The sequence below is a fragment of the Rosa rugosa genome, chromosome 5 (genome assembly GCF_958449725.1).
Source record: "Rosa rugosa chromosome 5, drRosRugo1.1, whole genome shotgun sequence".
Lineage (NCBI taxonomy): Eukaryota > Viridiplantae > Streptophyta > Magnoliopsida > Rosales > Rosaceae > Rosa > Rosa rugosa.
Genome location: NC_084824.1, coordinates 27,489,183 through 27,494,746, shown reverse-complemented (window position 1 = coordinate 27,494,746; position 5,564 = coordinate 27,489,183). Strand labels below are relative to the sequence as shown.

Below are 5,564 nucleotides of genomic sequence, written 5' to 3'. Positions count from 1 at the left end.
ATACACTAAAATCATACTGGTTTAATTTGGAAAAATGGTGAGCATTCAGATAACACATTTGTGTAGTTGTAGAAGGTGGTGATTTCATATCTCAAATTTGGATAAATGGTAAGCATTCAGACAACACTTATATGTTGTTTGAAAAGATGGAAAAAAACCTAGCAGAAATTTTAGATTTCCCTCCAACAAGTTGAGTCTTTTCCCTCTTAAGCGCCCAAACCTTATAGTTGACTAATTAATAGGGTGATATTCAGACAACATATACGTGTTGTCTGAATAAGGTGAGTTTGACTTTTTTTGTTTTAGGTCTCTTTTGGCATAACATAAACCCTTCGTGTTTTTTTCATTCCTACAAATTCTGTCTAAAACTCTCTGTCCTTCAGCAAAACCCCGTCTTCCTCTCCATCTCTCTCATTTCCTTCCCCAAACCCCGCAACCTCCCCAACAGCCACCGCAATCACTCTCAATCAAAAACCAACATGCCCCAAACTCCGCCTCTTCCTCTTCCGGCTCAACCCTCCGTTCAGATCCAATCCCCAGAAGGCTGCTCTCCCAAAAACAATGGTTTTTTTAATTTGGGCATTTAGGGTTCTTCTGATTTTGGGGGTTGTCTGGTTTCTTACAATTTTCTCATGATTTTTCTTACTGCAGATTGAAATTGATGAAATCTCTCTCGCAAAGGCAATGCTTCGAGGCGTGGCTGGAGGAGGTGCGACCAGGCCTGGACGCGTGGGGCGAAGGGAAGGCAAAGTGGTGAGGAGTGTCGACCACTTTGCTGTTATTCATTTGGGCCTTGCTGACCGTTAAAACTTGTAACTCTCTCTATAGTCTGGAATTGAAACAAAAGAAAAACAGAAAGCCGGAAACGCCGTGCAGAGGCTGTAAGGAGGATCCTTAGCCTCGCCTTCGCTCTGCCATGGATTCTCGGCACGCATCTCTAGGCCGCCGAACGGTACCGACCTCTTCGCCGTCAACTTTTTTGATTCTCTATTCGTTATTAAACTTTTGATATATGGATTCGGAATATCCTCTCTTCCTTATTTGCATTTGGTTCAATTTTGCATTTGGAAGAAATTCGTCAAAAGCGAGCTGCAGAAAGATTGAGCAAAACTTCTTCGGGACCCGATCTCAGCCAGATCCCACCTATCGGTCCGTTATTTATATTTTCTTCAACTTCTCTGTTAACTTTGGAATTGAATTTTACCTTCTATTATCGCTCATAATTTTCTGTGCACAGATAATGGAGGAATGAGAAAATCAGAGAGCGCAAATCGACTCTCTGAGGTAGGAGAAAAGAACCTTTTTTTTTTTTTTCAAGTTTATATGATTTGATTAACAATTTGCAATTCGTTGCAGAGATAGAGAGATATTCGTATAGAATCTTTGCATAATTGGTAGTTTAAGGTAATGGTTGAGTTCTATTAGTTTGAATTTTGATTTTGACTTGAATGTGTTCTTTTTATGCTTGTTTTAGATTAGGTTTGCCAACCTCAAGTAGTTATTACAAAACCATACTTATGTTTGCAAAGTGCTGCCGTGATGGAAACTTGCCCTTTTGATTCTGTGAACACGGATCACCTCCTTTGGAGTCTGGGATTCGCATACATCAGTTTTTGAAGGAGTTTTGAGCACCACTTTACTTGACAAGTCACCCATATCTATGCCATCCAGTAGATGGGTATTCTGCACATCGATATTTATTGCGGATTGTTTTGCAATTTTAATGTTCCCGGATTTAATTTATTGAACACTTAAGTGGGGTTATATACACTATCATATCTATTTAGAAATTAAATTTTGTGTACGAGTATGATTAATTAGTCATTCATGATATAGTTTTCAAAATGATACAAGAACGGTGCTGATGTACATAGATATTAATCACTATCTTAAAACTTTATTATTCTAATATTTATAACTAGTATATAGAAAATTTTGCTGGTAGTTTGCATTAAACTGAGTATGTACTGGACTTGCTGTTGGACCTAACTACTTCATGACTTCAAATTTTACATTTTCTTTTGTTATAAATGAGTAATTGAAGGGAACAAGTTCTCAATATTATTAGCTCAATGGTGGATATCAAGGCAATATAAACTGTCCCTAAAATCATTTGGCCAAAATAAAAAAAGTCGCTTCATTTTTGTGATTTGTAAATATTCTACTTTTACCAGTGTTTGTCTTGGAGTATAGTGCAAATGTGGAAGCTATCTAGCTGCACAAGGTATATAACAACAAAGTTTTGTCCCCTTTTCTAGGGCCACAACTCATGTATTTTTTGCATTTGAAACATGCTAAGAAAACACTGAAATTCTTTTTTTTTTTTTTCTAGTATCTGGTTAATAGTTTCTTCATAGGAATTTGAAATACAGTCTCTTTGATGTGCACTGATATACTCATGGTCATGTTCTTTTTCTCTTTTCCCTTTTCTTTTGCAGTTAAATGCTGATAAAAGCCCTTTCCAGCTAACCTTTGTTAATCAGGTATCCACTCGATCTCTTTGACTACAGTTGCAATGTCAATGTTTTGGACAGCAGCATCTTGCTTAAATAGTTTCACATTTTCAGTTTTCAGAATGTTTGTATATACTTGTATGTTAAATGCCCGGTTTTTGCAATTTCCTTGGTATTGAGTGTAACAAGTCTACCAGTTTTTTTACTTGCATGACATGAAGTTTAAGTAGCGATCTAGAAGAATAAGTAAGCGATTGATTACTCTGTTGTCCAACATTTAAAACTTGATTGTGTATGCTCCCATTGTGCTTGTTTAACAAAGATAACAATTTATGGATTTTAAACTAGGGCATGATTCTATAGTATGTTTTCTCCACCTGCAATCTACACTAATTGAAAACTGTTTATGTACTTATAAAATTCGTAATTCTGATGACATCTGGAAGTTGAAACCAACTTCATTGAAAAGTTACTGATGATTGTTTTATCATCATAATTCTATAGTTGGTGGCAAAGTTGTTCACAGTTAGCAATATTATTTATTTTATTTGTTTCTATTTTTGTGAGGATTTCCATAGGTGAAGCGATGTGCAGAGATGTCAAGAAAGCTGCGCTTTTTTAAGGATCAAATCAGTAAAGCTGGTCTGCTTGGGTCTATACGTCCAGTTTCACAACCAGATATTGAGTTGGAGGAATTAGAGGTCTATTTCTATATCGCTGCTCTAGCATTGTTCTTCCTCTTTCTCTGTCTGTATTCCCTCCCTCTGAGTTTTAAGCTGGAACATATTGTTTAAAATGGCACTAACCAATTGCACCCTTATCCATGGAGCAATTTCTTGTAAACTGATAACATTCATGTTTGTATTTTTTAATTCCAGTTTCAACTTGGTGAGCACGAACATGAGCTAATTGAAATGAACTCTAATAGTGAAAGACTTCGACAATCATACAATGAGCTCCTGGAGTTCAAGATGGTATTACAAAAGGTAATTTTCCTTTTTATTTTCTCTCCATATTGGTGGTGTATTTGCAGCCTCGTATCAGCTGTTCTGTTTTTAGTAGTTCATAAAATATTTGTGTTGCATGTGTGTGCATGGGTTAATTGATTTTGTTTTCCGTTTCCGTTGGTTTTGAACTTTCAGGGGTTTTAATCTTTCAGGGGTTTTGTTTGTGTTGGAGTTTCTGATCGTAGTGATCAATTGGCCTGGTTTGAGGTAAGTTGTTTGCTGATTTGAGTTTGATTTTCGGTTGGTTTTTGTGGTAAAGTTATAGTCTTTGGCCATTTGAAAACTTTCATTGATTCTATAGCTCAGAGTATTCAGATAAACAAGAAGCCTTTGATTTCAAAGGTAAACTAATTAGGTCATTGATGTGTGATCTGTGCGTGACCTATGTAGTTTCGCAGCAGGAGATAGTTTCTCTGTACGAGAGGTTCTGTCAGCTCGATCATAGTGGCGGAGGTACGTGACCTAAGGTAAAATTCCAGTTTCTTGCTGTCTAAACTCACTCAGTCCTTGGCTGCTTTAAACAATTTTAGGCTATAACTTTAATTTCAGTTTTGTTTAGGTGCTGTACTCTGTATACTAACTTTCTATGCGAGTTTGCGTCTTTCAATATAGCTAATTCTATCTACTTGGATCATTCTCTTATGACAAGGCAATCCAAATATGGTCATGGCACTAGCTGGGAATAAAGCAGATCTAGTAGAGTCAACTCTCGGTCAATATGCACTTGTTGCTTTATTTTAGCATTCTTACTATGGTGTTTGAAAGCTTTTAAATTTTTTATTTTATTCTTTTCTTATAAGGGAACACGTAAAGCCATGAAAGATGTTTGTTTGAAATATAATCGATGTCAAGATTTTGCTTCTAGTTAGTTTGTTAGTCATGAGGTATCATCTTGTTTCTTGCTATGTTCTTGCTCTAATTGGGCTCGTCGTTTGAAGGTTTTTGTTGTTTTCTTTCAAGCTAATATGTTCTCTAATCTTTCAAGGGCTGTAAGACATCATTTTGCTCTTTGTGCTGGCTTGCTGTAAGAAAATGGATCCTTATTTACTGGCTATCATTTTCATGGATGCCCACAATAGCAAAGACAAATTTAATCATGCTTTGGTAAGCTTTTTTCTTTTCTTTTCTTTGGTAAGGACACTTGAGTAATGTGGCTTGATGTTTTGCTATTTTGTTTATTATTCTACTAAACTGCTTTGTCCTTGGTTGCATGATATCTGATCCAGCAAAACAAGGATATAACTTCATTCTATGTGCATATTATCTGCAGGGTTATGCATATATACTCACGCACCCCGGAATACCTTCCGTCTTCGATGACCACTTCTATGATTCGGGTGATTCCATTCATGATCAGATTGTGAAACTGGTACAGCAGTATGGCTAGCTAGTTCTTTTATTAACTTGTGTCTAGTAGAAATTCTTCCTTCTTTAAGCATTTGGACTTGTCTGCATGTCCAGATTAGTAGATATGGGTCATTTTGAATTGATATTCATGATTAGGTTTGTGTATATGAGACAATGGTGGATTAATGGAAATTGTAATGAATGATTTTGGATGTAGATTTTATGGTTTCGTACTTTCATGAATGGGCAATTTTAGTTTCCAGAATGTATGCATACCAATTGTAACGGGGACAACTAATATGTGTTATCTCAAATTGCAAGCTACAACAAAAGCACACCAAAATGTGTGGTTGCAACTGCACACAAACAACACAAAAATCAATTAGAAGTGTATTGTCTTTTTGGCGTTCGTACAACAGAAAATTGTAGTCTGAATGGAAAAACAACAGTCCCTTTGATATTCAGACCACAAATATTTGTCATGTTAATAACCTCAGACGACAGAAATATGTCTTGCAAATATGCTTCACACAATAGAATTTATATCAGAATGTAGTTGTTTTGTTTCTCATACAACACAAAACTGTTGTGTGATTACGTTTAAAGATACATATCGCAATGGTCCTGAAATGCAAAACTCATCAGACGACACAAGATTTTTATTTGTTTATGTCGTCTGAAAAATCAGACGACAGAAGTGTTCTGTCGTCTAATACCCCCAAGTTCTGTCGTCTGAAAAATCAGACGACAGAAGTGT

General features: G+C 36.1%; 2 long non-coding RNA genes across 3 annotated transcripts; both read left to right on the top strand.

The window, feature by feature from the left end:
- The first annotated feature begins 376 nt into the window (after positions 1-376).
- Positions 377-1,263, top strand: LOC133710787 (uncharacterized). The gene is made up of 4 exons (XR_009846865.1): positions 377-564; positions 652-952; positions 1,072-1,149; positions 1,238-1,263. It is a non-coding gene; the product is annotated as an uncharacterized LOC133710787 (long non-coding RNA).
- A 122-nt stretch (positions 1,264-1,385) lies between these two features.
- Positions 1,386-4,972, top strand: LOC133710784 (uncharacterized). 2 transcript variants are annotated; one of them, XR_009846862.1, is made up of 8 exons: positions 1,386-1,404; positions 2,439-2,483; positions 3,032-3,154; positions 3,332-3,439; positions 3,596-3,667; positions 3,851-3,927; positions 4,446-4,564; positions 4,731-4,972. It is a non-coding gene; the product is annotated as an uncharacterized LOC133710784 (long non-coding RNA). The 2 variants fall into 2 exon arrangements; XR_009846861.1 differs by lacking the exon at positions 1,386-1,404 and adding an exon at positions 1,573-2,224.
- Positions 4,973-5,564: the final 592 nt, after the last annotated feature.